The sequence below is a fragment of the Hyla sarda genome, chromosome 11, assembly GCF_029499605.1.
Source record: "Hyla sarda isolate aHylSar1 chromosome 11, aHylSar1.hap1, whole genome shotgun sequence".
NCBI lineage: Eukaryota > Metazoa > Chordata > Amphibia > Anura > Hylidae > Hyla > Hyla sarda.
Genome location: NC_079199.1, coordinates 47,875,064 through 47,895,780, shown reverse-complemented (window position 1 = coordinate 47,895,780; position 20,717 = coordinate 47,875,064).

Here is a 20,717-nt window from a genome sequence, read left to right as displayed (position 1 = left end):
TGACTCGCTCCCCGTCTGTTCTGTCCCGGCGCGCGCGGCCCCGCTCCCTAGGGCGCGCGCGCGCCGGGTCTCTGCGATTTAAAGGGCCACTGCGCCGCTGATTGGCGCAGTGGTTCCAATTAGAGTTATCACCTGTGCACTCCCTATATTACCTCACTTCCCTTGCACTCCCTTGCCGGATCTTGTTGCCTTAGTGCCAGTGAAAGCGTTCCTTGTGTGTCCCTTGCCAGTGTTTCCAGACCTTCTGCCGTTGCCCCTGACTACGATCCTTGCTGCCTGCCCCGACCTTCTGCTACGTCCGACCTTGCTTCTGCCTACTCCCTTGTACCGCGCCTATCTTCAGCAGCCAGAGAGGTGAGCCGTTGCTAGTGGATACGACCTGGTCACTACCGCCGCAGCAAGACCATCCCGCTTTGCGGCGGGCTCTGGTGAAAACCAGTAGTGACTTAGAACCGGTCCACTAGCACGGTCCACGCCAATCCCTCTCTGGCACAGAGGGTCCACTACCTGCCAGCCGGCATCGTGACAGTTACTTATTGTCTGATGATGAGATGCTTCTTGTGGGTCTTACATTAAAGTTGTTCTTTAGATCAATTTGTTGGGAGAAAATAACAAATATTTTATCACAAGCAGGATGGTCATCACACCTCCTAAAATTCTCTTCAGTATTCTAGCAATGAGTGGAAAAGTTGACCACAGGGATGTACTACTACTACCAGCCAGGCCTACACATAAACAACCGGTCATGATTTTAACCTCTTGGGGACCAAGAGCGAACCTGTACACCTTGGTCCCGCTCCTCTTCTATGACATGGGGTCACGGGCCGACCCCGCGTCATAGCGGGTGGTCCTGGTGGCCATCAGTGGCCCGGAACCTTGTCTAATGCCAGACATCACCGATCACAGTGCCCAGTCTTAACCTAGTCTTAACCCCTTAGACACGGCAATCAAAGTTGATCGCCGCGTCTAAAGTGAAAGTAAATTGTTCCTGGCAACTCAGTCAGGCTGTTCGGGACCATGGCTGTGAAATTGTGGCATCCTGAACAGCTGAGAAGATGGGGGAGGGTTCCTACCTGCCTCCTTGTCGTCTGATCAGTGATATGCTGCTCCATGCCTGCTCAGCAGGCTGGAGCAGCAGAGCGCGGATAACACTGATCCATACTATGCTATGGCATAGCAGTCAACAGTGTATTCAATCAGAAGATTGCATGTAATAGTCTCCTGTGGGGACTAAAAAGGGTGTAAAAAAAGTTTTAAAAAAGTTAATAAATGTTTTAACCCCTTCCCTAATAAAAGTTTACATTTTATCAATTATATCTTGATTGACATATACAATATGTCTTCTTTACATTTGCATCATAAAGTGGATTTGATGGGCCTTCGTATTGTAAATACAGTGCATAGTGAAAGTATTGGCCCGCCTTGAACTCTTCAACCTTTTGCCACATTTCAGGCTTAAACATAAAGATATAAAACTGTAATTTTTTGTGAAGAATCAACAACAAGTGGGACACAATCATAAAGTGGAACGAAATTTATTGGATATTTCAAAAATTTTTAACAAATAAAAAACTGAAAAATTGGCCGTGCAAAATTATTCAGCCCCCTTAAGTTAATACTTTGTAGCGCCACCTTTTGCTGCCATTACAGCTGTAAGTCACTTGGGGTATGTCTCTCAGTTTTGCACATTGAGAGACTGAAATTTTTGCCCATTCCTTCTTGCAAAACAGCTAGAGCTCAGCGAGGTTGGATGGAGAGCGTTTGTGAACAGCAGTTTTCAGTTCTTTCCACAGATTCTCAATTGGATTCAGGTCTGGACTTTGACTTGGCCATTCTAACACCTGGATATGTTTATTTGTGAACCATTCCATTGTAGATTTTGCTTTATGTTTTGGATCATTGTCTTGTTGGAAGACAAATCTCCGTACCAGTCTCAAGTCTTTTGCAGACTCCATCAGGTTTTCTTCCAGAATGGTCCTGTATTTGGCTCCATCCATCTTCCCATCAATTTTAACCATCTTCCCTTTCCCTGCTGAAGAAAAGCAGGCCCAAACCATGATGCTGCCACCACCATGTTTGACAGTGGGGATGGTGTGTTCAGCGTGATGAGATGTGTTGCTTTTACGCCAAACATAATGTTTTGCATTGTTGCCAAAAAGTTTGATTTTGGTTTCATCTGACCAGAGCACCTTCTTCCACGTTTGGTGTGTCTCCCAGATGGCTTGTGGCAAACTTTAAACAACACTTTTTATGGATATCTTTATCTTTCTTCTTGCTACTCTTCCATAAAGGCCAGCTTTGTGCAGTATACGACTGATTGTTGTCCTATGGACAGAGTCTCCCACCTCAGCTGTAGATCTCTGCAGTTCATCCAGAGTGATCATGGGCCTCTTGGCTGCATCTCTGATCAGTCTTCTCCTTGTATGAGCTGAAAGTTTAGAGGGATGGCCAGGTCTTCGTAGATTTGCAGTGGTCTGATACTCCTTCCATTTCAATATTATTGCTTGCACAGTGCTCCTTGGGATGTTTAAAGCTTGGGAAATCTTTTTGTATCCAAATCCAGCTTTAAACTTCTCCACAACAGTATCCCGGACCTTTCCTTGTGTGTTCATTGTTCTTCATGATGCTCTCTGCGCTTTAAATGGACCTCTGAGACTATCACAGTGCAGGTGCATTTATACCGAGACTTGATTACACACAGGTGGATTCTATTGATCATCATTAGTCATTTAGGTCAACATTGGATCATTCAGAGATCCTCACTGAACTTCTGGAGAGAGTTTGCTGCACTGAAAGTAAAGGGGCTGAATAATTTTGAACGTCCAATTTTTCAGTTTTTTATTTGTTAACAAAGTTTGAAATATCCAATAAATTTCGTTCCACTTCATGATTGTGTCCCACTTGTTGTTGATTCTTCACAAAAAATTGCAGTTGTCACAAAAAATTACATAAAAAAACTTTATGTTTGAAGCCTGAATTGTGGCAAAAGGTCGAAAAGTTCAAGGGGGCCGAATACTTTCACTATGCACTGTACCTCATAAATGACCCCATTATAAAAACTGCACCCCTCAAAGTATTCAAAATGACATTCAGAAAGTGTGTTAACCCTTTAGGTGTTTCACAGGAATAGCAGCAATGTGGAGGAGAAAATTCAAAATCTTAATTTTTTACACTCGCATGTTCTTGTAGACCCAATTTTTGAATTTTTACAAGGAGAGAAATCACCCTAAAATTTGTAACACATTTCTCTCGAGTAAGGAAATACCTCATATGTGGATGTTAAGTGCTCTCTGGGTGCTCTAGAGGGCTCAGAAGGGAAGGAGCGACAATGGGATTTTGAAGAGTAAGTTTTTCTGAAATGGTTTTTGGGGGGGCATGTCACATTTAAGAAGCCCATATGGTGCCAGAACAGCAAAAAAAAAAAACACATGGCATATTATTTTGGAATCTACACCCCCAAGGAACATAACAAGGGGTACAGTGAGCCTTAACACCCCACAGGTGTTTGATGACTTTTCGTTAAAGTTGGATATGTAAATGTAATTTTTTTTCCACAAAAAAAAAAAGGGTTAATAGGAGAAAATGCCCCCCCCAAATTTGTAACCACATCTCTTCTGAGTATGGAAATATCCCATGTGTGGACGTCAAGTGCACTGCGGGCGCGCTACAATGCTCAGAAGAGAAGGAGTCACATTTTCACATTTGGCTTTTGGAAAGCAAATTTTGCTGAAATGGTTTTTGGAAGGCATGTCCAATTTAGGAAACCCATATGGTGCCGGAACAGCAAAAAAAAGCCCCAAATGGCGCACTATTTGGGAAACAACACCCCTCAAGGAATGTAACAAGGGGTACAGTGAGAGCCTTTACACACCACAGGTGTTTGACAAATTTCCGGTAAAGTTGGATGTGAAAATGAAAAATTAGATTTTTTTCACTAAAATGCTGGTGTTATCCCAAATTTTTCATTTTCCCAAGGGATAATAGGAGAAAATGCCCCCAAAATGTTTAACTCTTTTGAGTATGCAAATACCACATATGTGGAAGTAAAGTGCTCAGAAGAGAAGGAGCGCCATTGGGCTTTTGGAGAGAGAATTTGTTTGGAATGGACCATGTGCGTTTACAAAGCCCCCCATAGTGCCAGAACAGTGGACCCCCACCCCACATGTGACCGCATTTTGGAAACTACACCCCTCACAGAAAGGGGTGCAGTGAGCATTTACACCCCACTGGCATTTCACAGATCTTTGGAACAGTGGGCTGTGCAAATTAAAAATAAAATTTTCCATTTTCACGGACCACTGTTCCAAAAATCTGTCAGACACCTGTGTGGTGTAAATGCTCACTACAAATGCTTATTACATTCTGTGAGGGGTGTAGTTTCCAAAAGGGGGTCACATGTGGGGGGTGTCCACTGTTCTGGAGCCATGGAGGTTTTGTAAACACACATGGCCTTCTATTCCAGACACATTCTCTCTCCAAAAGCCCAATGGCGCTCCTTCTCTTCTGAGCATTGTAGTGTGCCCGCAGAGCACTTTATATCCACATATGGGGTATTTCCATACTCAGAAGAAATGGGGTTACAAATTATGGCGGGCTTTTTTCCTATTACCCTTTGTGAAAATGAAAAATTTGGGATAACACCAGCATTTTAGTGGAAAAAATTAAAAAATGTCATTTTCACGTCCAATTTAACAAAAAAATTCTTCAAACACCTGTGAGGTATTAAGGCTCACTGTACCCCTTGTTTTGTTCCTTGAGGGGTTTAGTTTCCAAAATGGGGTCACATGTGGGTGTTCTTTTTGCATTTATGTCAGAACCGCTTTATCAACCACCCCTGTGCAAATCACCTCAAATGTACATGGTGCTCTCACTCCTGAGCCTTGTTGTGCGTCTGAAGAGCATTTTATGTCCACATATGGGTTATTTCCATACTCAAGAGAAATTGTGTGGTCTTTTTTTCCTTTTACCTCTTGTGAAAATGAAAAGTATGGGGCAAGACCAACATGTTAATGTAAAAAATTATTTTGTTTTACAATAACATGCTGGAGTAGACACCAACTTTACCTTTTCATAATTTGTTAGGCAATTTCTCCCGAGTAGGGAAATACCCCATATGTGGCCCTAAACTGTTGCCTTGAAATATGACAGGGCTCTGAAGTGAGAGAGGGCCATGTGCATTTGAGGCCTAAATTAGGGATTTGCATAGGGACAGACCCTGATGCAAGAATTAGACTTGCCTCTGATACCAAAATTACTCTACAGCAGTGTTTCCCAAACATGGTGCCTCCTGCTGTTGCAAAACTCCCAGCATTCCTGAACAGTCAATGGCTGTCCAGCAACACTGGAAGTTGTTGTTTTGCAACAGCTGGAGGCTCTGTTTTAGAAACCGTGCCGTACCAGACGCTTTTCATTTTTATTGGGGGGAGGGGGGTAAATCTGTAGGGGAGTGTGTATATGTAGTGTTTTACCCTTTCTTTTGTGTATGTGTAGTGTAGTGTAGTGTTTTACTTTTTATTTTGTGTAGTATAGTGTAGCGTTTTTAGCGTACATTCACACAGGCAGGGGTTTACAACGGGTCTCCCGCTAGGAGTTTGAGCTGCAGTGGAAAATTTGCTGCACCTCAGCAGTGAGAAACTCACTGTAAACCACCGCCTGTATTAATGTACCCTGTACATTCACATGGGGGGGGGGGGACCTCCAGCTGTTGCAAAACTACAACTCCCAATATGCCCTTTGGCTGTCCGTGCATACTGGGGGTTGCAGTTATACAACAGTTGGAGGCACACTGGTTGCAAAACACAGAGTTTGTTACTTAACTCAAAGTTTTGCAACCAGTGTGCCTTCAGCTGTTGCAAAAGTACAACTTCCAGCATGTACTGACAGCCAAAGGGCATGCTGGGAGTTGTAGTTTGCAACAGCTGGAGGCATACTTGTTGCAAAACACTGAGTTAGGTAACAAACTCTCAGTGTGTCGCAACCAGTGTGCCTTCAGCTGTTGCAAAAACTACAACTCTCAGCATGTAGTGAGAGCTGCATGCTAAGACTTGTAGTTATGCAACAGCTGGAGGCATACTACTACAACTTCCAGCATGCCCTCTGGCTGTCCGTGCATGCTGGGGGTTGTAGTTATGCAACAGCTGGAGGCACACTGGTTGCAAAACACTGAGAGTTTGTTACTTAACTCAGTGTTTCACAACCTGTGTGCCTCCAGCTGTTTTGCAACATCTGTAGGGCTACAGCTTGGGCACCACTGCATAAAGGCTGTCTGAGCATGCTGTCTGAGCATGCTGGGAGCTGTAGTTTGCCAACTCCTAGAAGGCAGCAGTGAAGATCATTTACCACTGATCTTCACTGCTGGCTCCACTGCTGTTGCGCCGCTGCCCCATCTTTACTGCCGCTGATCCTGCCGCTGCCTGCTGCCGGTCCCTCCGTGATCGCCGGTCCCTCGCCATCCTCACCTGCTCCAGTCCCCGCTGCCATCTTCCCCCCACTCTGCCCTGACATCCAGGGGCGGGTAGAGCGGGGAATTCAACTGTAACCCCCTCCCCCCCAACTGCCATTGGTCGATTAGTCCTAAACGACCAATGGCAGTGGACGGGAGGAGGTGGCACCCCTGCCACCTCGCTCCTATCCTTCAGGATGATCGAGGAGGTCTCTGACATCTCCGATCATCCCTATTTTCCGGGCTATCAGGTAATCAGAGACCCAATCAGCCCGGAATCGCCGCAAATCGCCGATCTCAATTGATCGGCGATCTGTGGTGATCGCCGATATGGGGGGACCTCAGGACCCCCCTCGGCGATATGCCGGGATGCCTGCTGAACAATCTCAGCAGGCATCCCGGTCCGGTCCCCACCCGGCAAGCGGAGGGGATCGGAGAGACGCAGTGCGGTACGCCCTTAAGGACTCGGAATTGGTGGCAAATGGGTACGCCCTCCATCCTTAAGGGGTTAAGGAGTTAAAAAAAGGCATACACTTTTTTTTTTTAAATGTTCAATGTTTATAAAAAGTTTTCTTTCTTTACCTTTTTGATACAATTGCTCCCAAAAAGGGAGAATTTTTGATGATGTTTTTCAACCTTTTAAAATGTCAGTGCTTACAAAAGCTATATTTTCTTGACTATTTTGGGACACCAATCCTGTTGCAACTCCCAAAGAGGACGAATTTTCAGAATTCTTGGGAAAAGCCAAAAACAAGCTGTTAGTTACCATGACTTAGCGCATGTCACTGTAATGTTAACATTAACTTTGCCTTAAAACTGCTTTAAAACGACTTAAATACATTCTTAGCAGTGTAACATGGGGCGTTAGATCTCTTAGACATTGTTATACATGTGCTTTGATGGTTATTGCATTGCCTGTTCACGTAGAACTTGTTCTCAGACAAAAAAAACTTTTTCAGAAAATTCTGCAAGCCTAGAAAACCAAACTTTTGCTGGAAAACCAAAGTTGACTCTCTGAACTACTTCATTGTCCTGTGCTAAATTTGAATAGGACATGAACTGTCCAGGTGCTGGAAAAAAAAAATGTCCGTGCATGTAGGTTTATCAAAGGCTTTATTCAGATTTATGTTTTACAGTCCCATAATGGATCTGTTTTATAAATGGATCGAAATTAAACATAACTAATCCTAATAGATCTTATTGACTTCAGTGGGATCCATCAAGTTTGTATTCCTTGCTATAACAAAGCAGAAAATGTTGTTTTACTTACCAAAAGCAATGGAAATCGGGCAGAATTCAGGAACAATGACAGTAGTCTTTTTTATGTCATGGTCAGATGTAAATTCTGCTCATAAAATAATATTGAAGTTGTACCACAATTTAACTGTGAATCCTGGGTGGTCCCTTATGGCCATATAACCTAAGCTTTAGTCCTACATCACCAAGGTTCTTCTACCTAGTTTAAACCAGACAGTTGTTAAAATGTAGTAAAGTAATTTTATTTTCCATAGTAATATAACATTTTCTATTTGTTGGTTTCCATACAAGTCATCTACATCTTATATAAATAATTGTATCTTGCTGCTGAGTAACTCAGGATTGGTGGGAGCTCCGCAGTCATTTAACAGCAATGAAATTCCCTCATTCTGCCCAATTGCTGTGGCTTTCAGCAACTTAATATATGAACTGCTGCTTGTGTGACACATTCATTAGGAAGCCCTGAGGCAACAGCTCTGGTAACTCAATTCATGTATCATAGAGTAACAGGGCTATTGGTCATAAACAAGGGTTCTGCCAACGGCAAAACTAGATTTATTCTGTTTATGTCATTTTCACTGAAGAGAAAGCACCTTCCTAGTATACTAGGAAACATAAGTTTGCAGAACAGGGCCATAAAGTTGAACATAGAAAGTAGCAATTTCTGTATATGAATAACATATTTAGCAGTTCAATAAGCATTCATTTCTAACATTCTTTTTTTTTTTTCTTAGTCCTAACAGCAGCACAGTAATGGGGTATTTCTGACCCTTTGTAAGCTGGTAGGACAGACAGAGTTTTTGATGAAAATTTTAAATAAACCAATAACCAATTAACCTGATACCACCCTGATAACAGTAGAATCCTGAGTTACGATTCCACTTGCCCAAAACCTCTGCTTAAAGAGCCCAAGAATCACATCCACAGTTGCTGGCATTAGCAATGAGGTACCATAGGAACTCTGCAGCTCTAATTATGTGGTCTCTTTTTTCTGGGTATAGATGGCTTAATCATCTGTTTATAGTCTATAATGAACCACAGGAATCTCTTGGTAGGTGCATGATGGATGTCTTAATTCCTCCTTTTTATTATCCAGACCAAATAATATAGAGGGGAGAGAGCCAGATGAAGATGTTAAACAAAAATGTATCTTGAGGATGCCTTGAGAAGCCTTGTCCTCATAAGAGATGGCCACAGCCACCATCTTTGTGAAGTTGTGTGAAGGTGTGACGTCACGCTCCCCCCCCTCAATGCAAGTCTATGGCAGGGGCAAGACAGCTGTCTCGCCTCCTGCCATGGACTTACATTGAGGGGGTTGAGCGTGAAGTCACATGGGGCGGAGCTGTGATGTCATGATACTCCGTCCCCGTGATCGGCAGCCATCAGACGGGGCCTGATGAGAGCGGGGTGCTGCGTGCGAGATCGTGGGCGTACCCAGCGGTGGGACCCCGTGCGATCAGGCAACTTATCCCCTATCCTTTAGATAGGGGATACATTGTCAGCACAGTAGTACCCCTTTAAGTACTTTTGGGGAGATTTATCAAAACCTGTGCAGAGAAAAGGTTGACCAATTGCATATTGAAACTAATCAGATTGCTTCTTTTATTTTTAAAAAGGCCTTTAAAAATTGAAAGAAGCAAACTGATTGGCTGCTATGGGCAACTGGTCAGTGTTTTCCTACCCAGGTTTTGATAAAGTTCCCCTTTGTGTATCTTAATACTCAGGGGCATGCAGATAATCATCTTCCTTCAGCTTCAGCATCACCATAAAGTTTTCAAGCCTCAGGATGTTTATAATAGACTAATTAGTCTCCGTACAAAAACACTTTTTTTAATGAAATGATTTAGTTAGCGGAGTTCTATTATCACCATCAAGTCTCCGGAAAGTCTTTAGCATGAGGAAAACTAGTTAATGCCTGGCCCACATTCTGCCGGATGAACCTCTTCTAAAGCTTTCTTGTGAAGATACGCCAGAATACAAGACTCCAGGATTCTTTACTTCTTTGCATGGAAAAAGTTAATTTGTACAAATTTTCTAGAGGTAGGACAAGAAAATCAATGTATCCTGCGGAAATGATGTTCAGAACCAAACAATCCTGGATAGAGCTGGTCTGTAAAATTATTGAAGACAGCCACCCAGTAAAATGTCTGGAGCTCTTGAACTTGAGATAAACACTTGCATTCTGGATCAGGAAGTAGGGTAAATGGCAGACTGAGAAGACCTGATGTCACAAGTCCTAGCTCTTATTGTCTTTTGTGCCAGGGGGCTACCTCATATGCCTACGCTGTTAAACTAGGGGTGAGAATAGGATAATTATTTTCCTCTAGACTGTCTGCCTCTGCCTTGCAATGACTGCTAAGGGAGGAATTTCTTCTTCTTGCCTGCAAGGCCCTACGAAAATGTGTCCAGTACAGAACCAAGAGCCTACCTGGGCTAGACCACAAAAGTTATATTTGGAGGCACTATTTGCCACCCAAGGCTTAAGCAATGATAACCGGAGGACAAGGCTATAGACTGCTCTGCCAGTTTAAGATGTTGTGGAGCAGTATAAAATAGAAAACCTACCGCCAAACTGAAGGATGTCAAGATGTCTTCAACGGAAACTCCAGAGTCTATGTGACTGTAGACCTGCTGGAGACCTTTCCTCAAAAAGTTAGACCAGAGAGGAAGAGTGCAGCAGCCGGCCAGAGCAGGAAAGAGGAGCTCCACTAGCCATCTTAACTGATTGGACCACCGAGACTGCACTGCGAGTGATCCGATGAGCCCTCCTGAGCACTGCAGATACTTCAGATGCTGAAGGTCCCGGTTGCCGATAGCAGCTGGCCGGGTTCTGATCACCAAGTCAGGAGATGTGGTGATCGCTGAACTCTGCGAGGTATGTATGTGTGTAAGTACAAGGGCACAGCAACGTACTTGTATGTCCTGTATTCTATAAGGGCTAGAGATGTTGTTACTTAAAGCATATCTGTTGGTTTTAAAAACTATTGATGTGTCATAGGGACATGTCAGAAATTGGGGTTAGATGGGGGCCCCCTTTCTTTGTCAGAGGCTTACCCCAAAGAGCTAATCATGGAATGTATGGATTCATAGTTTGAGAGATGTTGCTTGAATATGCACACCACATTCTAGATTGGATAGCTATTAGGGTTAATATAATAAGAAGTATGGAAGAAAGAAAAATAATAATTTTAGAAATGAACAATAGATACAACATAGGCCTCTACTGATGATAAACTAAAACACTTTTGTGAAGAATAATACTTTGGTTTTGTACCCACACCAGTTTAGTTCATCATTCATTTATTCATTCACTTTGTACACTTATACTGTACAATGAGATAATTGTATCTGAGGCTTTTGAATGACATTTACAAATACTGAGCATGATCTGTGCTAGAGCAATCTTCAAGTGTAAATTTAAAATTGCCAGGCTCTTTACCAGGGCATTTATCTTTATCTTAATTTAGCTGCCATACCCTGCAGCACCGTATCAAACACTATACTCTGTTGGATAGATAGTAGTTGTACTGTGTATAAGTCAGATTTATATTCTATTAGGTTTTGCAGAAATCTGCCATGGGTGGCTGTCACCTAACATCTATTAGACCAAAAGAACTCAGTAAGGTCTGGCAAGAATATTGAATGCAATATTCAAGCTACAAAATAACCTATGTTACTATGCATGCAACCTGATAACTTATGTTTAATTATGTGAATTTATCCAGGTAGATGTTGTTGTCACTCCTAGGAACAGCCGCTGTCATTGTGATATTTATGTAAGTGTCCCCATTATGCTTGTTTATAGAATTTGGATACAATGACATCCAATACTAATTAAAATGTATTTTGCTCAGTTACTATTCCATGGTAATTGCTTCTAATGTCGATCATGATTATTATTAATTTGGCGAAACATGTAAACATTTTGTCAGTAATACTGTGCATACTCAAGCTTGTTATCTGGGAGAAAATTTTCACACCTGCAATTGTTCACTTAGACTGTTCTTCTCTCATGATGTTGGTGCTTTTAAAGTCCAGACCCCTTCTCAACTGTACTCTACTATTTTCTTCTCACTTTAACTTACTGTAGATTTATAAAGCTAGTTGTTCTTCCATTTATGGATATTTTTGTGGTTTTCACAGGGACACCCTACTAGGAACCCCAGTGATGCTCTGTGGTATTATTTTATAAAACCAGCAAAACTATATTGACTTCAATTTATCCAGCATCCATGGAAAAATAAAAAGTGAGTCCTCAATAGTTCATACCTTTTAATAGCTTAACTTTATAGCAAGATTAGTTACTAGGTACAGTTATAAAAAATCTTGCATATTCATACACAAAAAAACAGATACAAAGCAGAAGCATCTATATGAGTTGAGTAAACCATATTAGCAGAATATAGTTAAAGCATGGTTCAATAAATGCAAGATGGCCGACTAGAGTCTTACCTGTCTTGAGTTCCAGGACCTCTGTTCCAATAGCAAAGAGACTCCTGACTTTCCACTTTCCTGAGATGCTCTGCCCTTCGTGCTTTTCCTGAGCCCGATCCCCTGGGATACTCTGTCATCCTCTTTACCATCTTGGATTGGCTTTTCACCATTGCATTGTTGTGCCTGCTGTGGTTCCTGTCTGGTGAGCAGGCCCTGTGTGTCTGAGGGCAGTTAACCTTCTTTGAGCTCTGGGACCTCTGCTTCAATAGCAGTAAGATGTCTGACTGCCCCCTTGCCTGTAATGCACTGCTGCCATGGCTGTTGTTAAAGGGGTACTCCGGTGGAAAACTTTAATTTTTAAATCAACTGGTGCCAGAAAGTTAAACAGATTTGTAAATTACTTCTATTAAAAAATCTTAATCCTTCTAGTACTTATTAGCTGCTGAATGCTACAGAGGAAATTATTTTCTTTTTTGAACACAGAGCTCTTTGCTGAATCACGAGCACAGTGCTCTCTGCTGACATCTCTGTCCATTCTAAGAACTGTCCAGAGTAGGAGAAAATCCCCATAGCAAACATATGCTGCTCTGGACAGTTCCTAAAATGGACAGAGATGTCAGCAGAGAGCTCTGTGTTCCAAAAAGAAATTAATTTCCTCTGTAGTATTCAGCAAATAATAAGTACAGGAAGGATTAAGATTTTTTAATAGAAGTAATTTACAAATCTGTTTAACTTTCTGGCACCAGTTAATTTAAATAAAAAAAAAGTTTTCCACCGGAGTACCCCTTTAAGTGGCCATTTTGTTTTGCTCAGTTCTGTTCTGGCACCTCTCACTTCTCTCTGCTGCTACTGTTGCCATGCCAGAAACCCCTGGGACCCTTGCTCTTCCCCACCTGGAATCGGCTATACTGCTATTGCCTCAGAGGTAAGAGTGGCCCACCTTGCTTCCACAGGATGCTTGCAGCAGACTGCGTCTGTCCCAACTATAGTTATGGAGATGGGCCAAACATTTTCAATGCCTTCTGGTCCTTTGAATTTAGGGCCATTTTTTGATCAGAGGGACTTTAACCAGTTGTTAACCACACTTTCTACCTTTAGGCACACAGACCTAGGAACTACTGGAAGTCCTGACGTCTCCTAATCATCACTCTTGGGGGAGCTGATGTTGCAAATGATGCTGCAAGCGCTACCTACTAAAGCTGACCTGAATGCCCATGTCATCTGAATAGAAGCACAACATGTGCAATATATGGAAGTCCTTAAAAATACCTTAGCCTCATTCAAGTCACTAACTTCTTTATCACAGCAACACCAGACCTCGAGTAAACCCACTCTGTATTAACACATCTGGTAACAACTCACTGAGAGATTTGATGCCACAGTAATCGTAAACTGAGAGGTATACCAGAGAGAGTACTGGAGGGAGATAGACTGATTTTACTTTAGTTTTAATATACAGTAACCCCCCGACATGCGATGGCCCCGACATATGATAAAATCGAGAGGCCATCGCATGTCAATGTCAGCATCGACATACGATGCTTTTATATGTCGGGGCCTTCGCATTAACTGCTATCCAACAGCGCAAAATGCTTAAGCTGCTGTCGAATAGCAGTGTAAGCATCCCGGACAGGTTTGCTTACCTATCCCAGCTGCTTCGGGTCCACTTCGCGATCCTCCGGCGTCTTCTGCATCTTCTCCGGGGTCCGGGCCTCACTTTCCGGTGTCGTTATTACGTCACTACGCACGCCGTGCCGGCGCAGCAGCGTAATAACGTCACCAGAAAGTGTGTCCCGGACCCTGCAGAAGATGCGGAAGAAGCCGGAGGATCCCGAAGAAGACACCGGAGCAGCGGGACAGCATCGGGAGCCCCTGGGACAGCATCGGGAGCAGTGAGGAGCGGTCCGGAGCGGCGGGGACAGGTGAGTATAACTTCCTATACTTTACATTGCACGGATCCCTCAACATACGATGGATTGGACAAACGATGGGTCGTTTGGAACGAATTACCATCATATGTTGAGGGACCACTGTAAAATGATACCCTCTTGTGGTTGTTTTTCTTCTTTTAAATATACTCTCCTTTTACCATGTTGATTCCCTTTATAGTTTATGTTTCTGACATATCCTCTCAGTTTCATCTTTCATCCAAGATTTCCTACAATACAAAAAGATTTCCTACAATATACTGATACATTTATTTTTTATTTTTTTCTATGCCCCCCTTCCCCTCATCCTAAACCTCCAATCCCAAACCTCCCCTGTCGATGTGGAGAAAAAAAGGGGGTGGGGGTAGAAAGGAGAAAAGGGGGTACATTATTTCTTAAGACTAACTCTATTCTGTAGTGACCCCAGGAACATCTATACACTTATTTTGCTTTTTTGCTATATTGGCTCCCAAGGGTTACTCTGCATCTCCTCAACTCTAATCCTGTGAGGATTGTAACAACTACTCCTGCCTCAGTAAAGACAGTTATCCGTAACCTGGCATTGGTGTATTTATTATCCCGTGCATGGCCCAGGAGAAGCTGTCGTATCCTCGGATCGTGTAGGTTAATGGTGCCCTGATGTCACAAAGTGATACATCTAACCATCTCGATTCACATACCACAGTCTGTCTAACTCCCTGTGGCTCCTCAGGAGTGGCGGCATCACTGTTCCCTATCAGCAGTGAGTGTTCGGCTACTGATAGTAGTCGGCACTTACCACTATGAAGCGAGCGTAGCTTCTGCACTCACTTTAAAGTACCCTGGTGCATTAAGTTCCAGGCATAAATTTACACCCTGCATTCCATTAATGTCACATGCCATCTTTCTGATGTTAATACTGCTAATTATATCCCTTTCCTAACTTCTATGCCTAATCTGCTCCAAGATTATGACATACCACTCCCAACTTGGCTGGGCCTGGAAAAATCTTTTAAAAATGTATAGTCTTCCTAAAATCCTATATTCTTTCTCTATGGTCCCAATTGCTTTGCCCTCTCCTTTTTTCAGTCCCTCATATCGGTTTTCCTTTAAATGCAGAAATGATTGAACAGTCTCATGGGGCACACTATTTTCAAGATTTTTGGCTACCTGAGCGCAGATATTGTCTTTCCCCCCTAACTGTTGGCAGTGTTGAAGGGCTTCCTGGAGGTGTGGAAAATGATGCGAACTGTACTAGCCACTTCCTCTGCTCCTTGCATCATTACTTCTGTTTTTCTCTTCATCTTTGCCTCCTATTTATGCCCCCATAAGGTTCTGCTTTAAAAAGATATATTTAGCTACGTTGCCTCCTCTAAGTCCATTATATGTGATTTTCATCGCCTCTGGTACTTACCTTTTTGCATATTGCACATTTTTCTAGATGTTGTACTCATGCCCTGTCTAAGATTCAATATTAAAATCAATAAAGGTCAATATTAAAATCTTTAGTGCTAAAGATCAGATGTATCCAACATAAGCGCTGAGGCAGGACTTCTTGGTATAGCATGAGCATAGCATAGCATGATTTATTTCTGGGGGAGGGAATGTTTGAAAGAAGATACATGTAAAATGTGTGCTGCTGACTGTATTTACAACAGCACAGTATGCACACAGATAGGAAAAGCAATTAGCTGACAGCTATTACACAGAACCGCACTGACTGCTGGAAGTTGTAGTTTGGGCTGCAAGCAAGGAAAAAGATTATTTAGGAGACAACAGGAGCCACAGGAGCTGGCAAAATCACGTGGATTACTACAGGAGACACAGAACAGGTATTGTAGTGGCTTTGGGGCCTTTTCTTAACTTTCCCAGAGCTCCCCTTTAAAGAGTACCTGTCATCAAACCATTTTTTTTTTAACTAGCTCAGATTATATGCTCTAACTACTCCTACCATTCCTCTGTATCATACCTTTCCTCTTGCTTACATTGTGTGAGCTTCCGTAAAAAAAAGTGGGCGTTCCCCAGCAGGCGCAACGTCACTGAAGCCTGCGAGAACTGTGCCTCAGCATGCCCCACACACACTTCCTGAGTTTGGTCTCCTGCCAGGCTGGGAGGAGACCAAACTAATTGTTTGACATGCAGCAGGGAACAGAACAGAGACACCCAGTGGCTGTTTTTTTCAATCACATTAAAAACATATAAAGGAGCAATATATGAAAAGTTTGGTTTGGTGACAAGTACTCTTAAATGTGGATGGATAGAGTGCTAGTCTCTTCAAATGACTTTGTAATCACCACACTGAAATTGCTCACCAAATATTCTCTTACCTTTTGGGATTTCCTAATATTGGCATATTGATTTTATACATTAGTGTAATAGTAAGGTTTGTAATAAAAAAACATTTAAGGCTATAGTTCCATGGCAGCATTTGGGGACACTATAATAGTGGCATTACAGTGATGCACAAAGCCTCAGTGTTTACAACATTTGCAAATTCGGGACATTAATTCTTCATAGGGAAATGCTTAGGTTTGATAGGTTAGAACAATGTGAACAATTTTGTCATTTTGCACCTTTGTGGTGATAAAATGTCTACATGAAGCCCTAGACTTAGATTGGAAATACATTTCTAGACTCTGTTTCCCAGGTTCTATTTACCTTGTTTACGTCTCATGTAAAGATCAGAAACCCTTCATTGTGACAAATTTTATTTCACACTGCTATATTTTTCTTTCTCATTGCTTCTGCTTTATTGATCATGATGTAGCTCATATCATAAGCATGATGGACGTGACAAAATAATAGATTTTTCCAGATTGCTCCTTATACATTCAGTTTTGTTTTGTTTTATTTATTTTTTGTCTGCTTATTACTCTGCTGGGATCATTGATCTATGCACTTTAGCCAAGCATAAGAAGCAGAACTCACCTGGGGCAAATGAAAAATGTGCATGCACATCCCCTCTAATTGTGTTTTTATGTTCACCATACCATATATTATGTATAATTACACTACACATCAATGCGGCTAGGCATATTGATTCCTCAGGCTGCAACTAAAAAAGAAACCCTTCTCTAGATCATTCACTTCAGAGGTGGAGATCAAGTCACAGCATCAAGTACAATTCATACCTGTGCACACAATGGCCCTGATTTACTCTTGTAAAACCAATATGTTTTGTCGGGTTGTGCGCCAGATCCTGGCGCATTGCGCTAGAAATCCGGTCTGTGCTAGAATTTGCGCCAGAATTTAAAAAACCTGAAAAACTCTCCATTTTACCCAGAAAACCCGAAAAAGGTGCGTGATCATCGGGAAAAAGGGGGCTTGGCTGCTGAAAAGGGGCGTTTCCCCTACATTTTAACAAAAACTCAACATATTTACTAAGGTTTCCACAGAAAATGAGGTGGATTTGAGCTGAGGAAAACCAGACAGATCAGAGCATGTGTAAAAAAAGCAAAATGTAGGGAAACCTTAGTAAATACAGTGGAAAAAAATTTGTAGGGAATTAAAACTCAAAAAGAAACTCCACTCTTTGTAAATCAGGGCCAATATGCGTTATCTCTTTACATTAGATCAGACTTGGTAGATGGACCCATTGTACTAGATAGAGATGAGCGAACTTTTGAAATATTTGATGCAGCCGATTTGCCGAATTTTTCAATAAATGTTGTTTTGGGTCAAATTTATTTGCAGCGAATCTGTATTAAAAACGACTATTTCTGGCCTACAGAGAGCCTCAATAGGGGTGTAGAACAGTTTGCTTTGTTCTAACATGCATAGGGATTGTGCTGTGTTAGTGAAATAATTCTGTTATTCAGTATGACATGCAGATTACAAGCATCGCTATTAGGATCACTGCCGCAGAGCATCGATGTGGCAGCAGGGAGACCAAATGGTGTAAAAAGAGATTTTTTAATGTCATTTTTACTTAATTTAATTAGAATTTATAAAAAATTTTGAGTACCCGTTCTGGTGAGCATTGAGCTGGCGGTCCTCCACCAGGCAAGATACCACCTATTCCAGCCCCTGCCTCTTAGCGACCCCCCTAACTAAAAGAGCGAATGTTATATTTTACCTGTTATGGTTCATTGTTATCGCTCATAGCTGTTTCATTGGATTCTTGTGATAATTCCACAGGTAATATGATGTTGACGACCATAGGGCCTCAGTCTTGAAAAAGATTACATCGATTTTTTTAAATGTAAGATTTATATTAGATCTCAAAATGTAATGTCCCGTAGTTTACTTTGAACTAATACTGTATGACTACAAAACCCAATCTAACAAGTAGTCACATGGCGGTACAATGACAGAACCTAAAGGAGGCAGCAGCATGATGAGACCATTATCTGGCAGAATGACACAGCCTGGAATTGGAATTTAAGGTAGTGTCCCAGGCCCAGCAGCATCACTAAACCATATAGTTGCTGAATGACACAGCCTGGAGCAGGCGGCAGCATGAGTAGACACTAGGGCTTCACAATTCATTTTTAAATTGATTCATTTTTAAATTGAAATTGAAGAATTATGTTAGCTAGTGGAACCATAAAATATTTGTATGTAGTGTCCCAGGCCCAGCAGCATCAGTAAACCATATATTGGCTGAATGACACAGCCTGGAGGTGGCTGAGACATGAGGAGACCATATAGTGTCTGAATGGCACAGCCTGGAATTGGCTGAAGCATGAGGAGACCATTGAAATTCAAGATTTTGAAATTTTAGCTAACACCAAGTTTTAGTGTCCCGGGCCTCGGCATGTGGGTACAGAGGACCAAATTTAACATGGAGTCACATGGCGGCATAATGACAGAGCCTGGAAGTGGCATCAGTATGAGGAGACCATATAGTGGCTGAATGACTGCCTGGAGTTTGTGGCAGCATGAGGAGACCATATAGTGTCTGAATGGCACAGCCTGGAGTTGGCAGAAGCATGAGGAGACCATTGAAATTTAAGATTTTGAAATTTAAATGTAGGATTTTGAAATTGAAATTTTAGCTAACACTCCCAAGTTTTAGTGTCCCGGGCCCCGGCATGTGGGTACAGAGGACCAAATTTAACATGGAGTCACATGGCGGCACAATGACAGAGCCTGAAGGTGGCATCAATATGAGGAGACAATATAGTGGCTGAATGACCGCCTGGAGTTTGTGGCAGCATGAGGAGACCATAGAGTGTCTGGAGGTGGCTGAAGCGTGAGGAGAGACCATATCGTGGATGAATGGCACAGCCTGGAGTTTGTGGCAGCATGAGGAGACATTATAGTGGCTGAATGGCACAACCTGGAGGTGGCTGAAGCCTGATGAGACCATATAGTGTCTGAATGGCACAGCCTGGAGGTGGCTAAAGCAGGAGGAGACCATATAGTGGCTGAATAGCACAGCCTGGAGGTGGCTGAAGCATGAGGAGACAATATAGTGGCTGAATGGCACAGCCTGGAGTTTGTGGCAGCATGAGTGTTAGGATTCGGCAGGCTGGATGTAGATCCTCTGTGTCAGCGAGGGATTGGCGTGGACCGTACCTGTGGACCGGTTCTAAGCTGCTACTGGTATTCACCAGAGCCCGCCGCAAAGCGGGATGGCCTTGCTGCGGCGGTAGCAACCAGGTCGTATCCACCGGTAACGGCCTAAACGCTGACTGCTGAGAAGGCGTGGGACAGAAGGACTAGACAGAGGCGAGGTCGGACGTAGCAGAAGGTCAGGGCAGGCGGCAAGGTTCGTAGTCAATGGTAACGGCAGAAGGTCTGGAAACACTGGTATGGCAATCACAGGAAACGCTTTCACTAGGCACAAGGGCAACAAGATCCGGCAATGCTGGGAAGGGGAAGTGAGGTTATAAAGGCGTGGAGCAGGTGGGAGCTAATTACACTGATTGGGCCAGGCACCAATCAGTGGTGCACTGGCCCTTTAAATCTTAGAGAGCTGGCACACGCACGCCCTAGAGAGCAGAGCCGCGCACGCCAGGACGTGACAGCCGGGGACCGGGACAGGTGAGTGGATTGGGATGCGATTCGCTCCCGGGCGCGTCCCGCTATGCGAATCGCATCCCCGCGGCAGTGTCAGTGCAGCGCTCCCGGGCAGCGGGTCTGACCGGGGAGCTGTAGAGAGGAGAACGCCGCGAGCGCTCCGGGAGGAGCAGGGACCCGGAGCGCTCGGCGTAACAATGAGGAGACCATATAGTGTCTGAATGGCACAGCCTGGAGGTAGCTGAAGCATGAGTAGACCATATATTGGCTGAATGGCACAGCCTGGAGTTTGTGGCAGCATGAGGAGGCCATAAAGTGGCTGAATGGCAAAGCCTGGAGGTGGCAGCAGCATCAGGAGTTCTGAAAGTGACCCGGTGATAGAGTGGTGTGGTGGGTGGCAATACCAGTAACCTGTGACGAAGTTGGGTGAAAAATGGTCTGATGCGGAGGAATGTTTGTAAGTGGGGAGCAGAACCTTAAATCTGTTTTGCACTATCCATATTTGTGAAGTGTTGGTGTGGCACCATGGTCAATCTACTCTCATGCATCAGGCATTGGTGGGTGGAAATCCTGGCTGATCCATGCCTAATTCATCTTCACAAAGGTCAGACTCTCCACATTTTTCCTTGACAGACGAGTTCTCCTTGGGGTGACTATGGCCACTGCTGCACTAAACACCCGCTCTGATAGCACACTACTGGCCGGTCAGGACA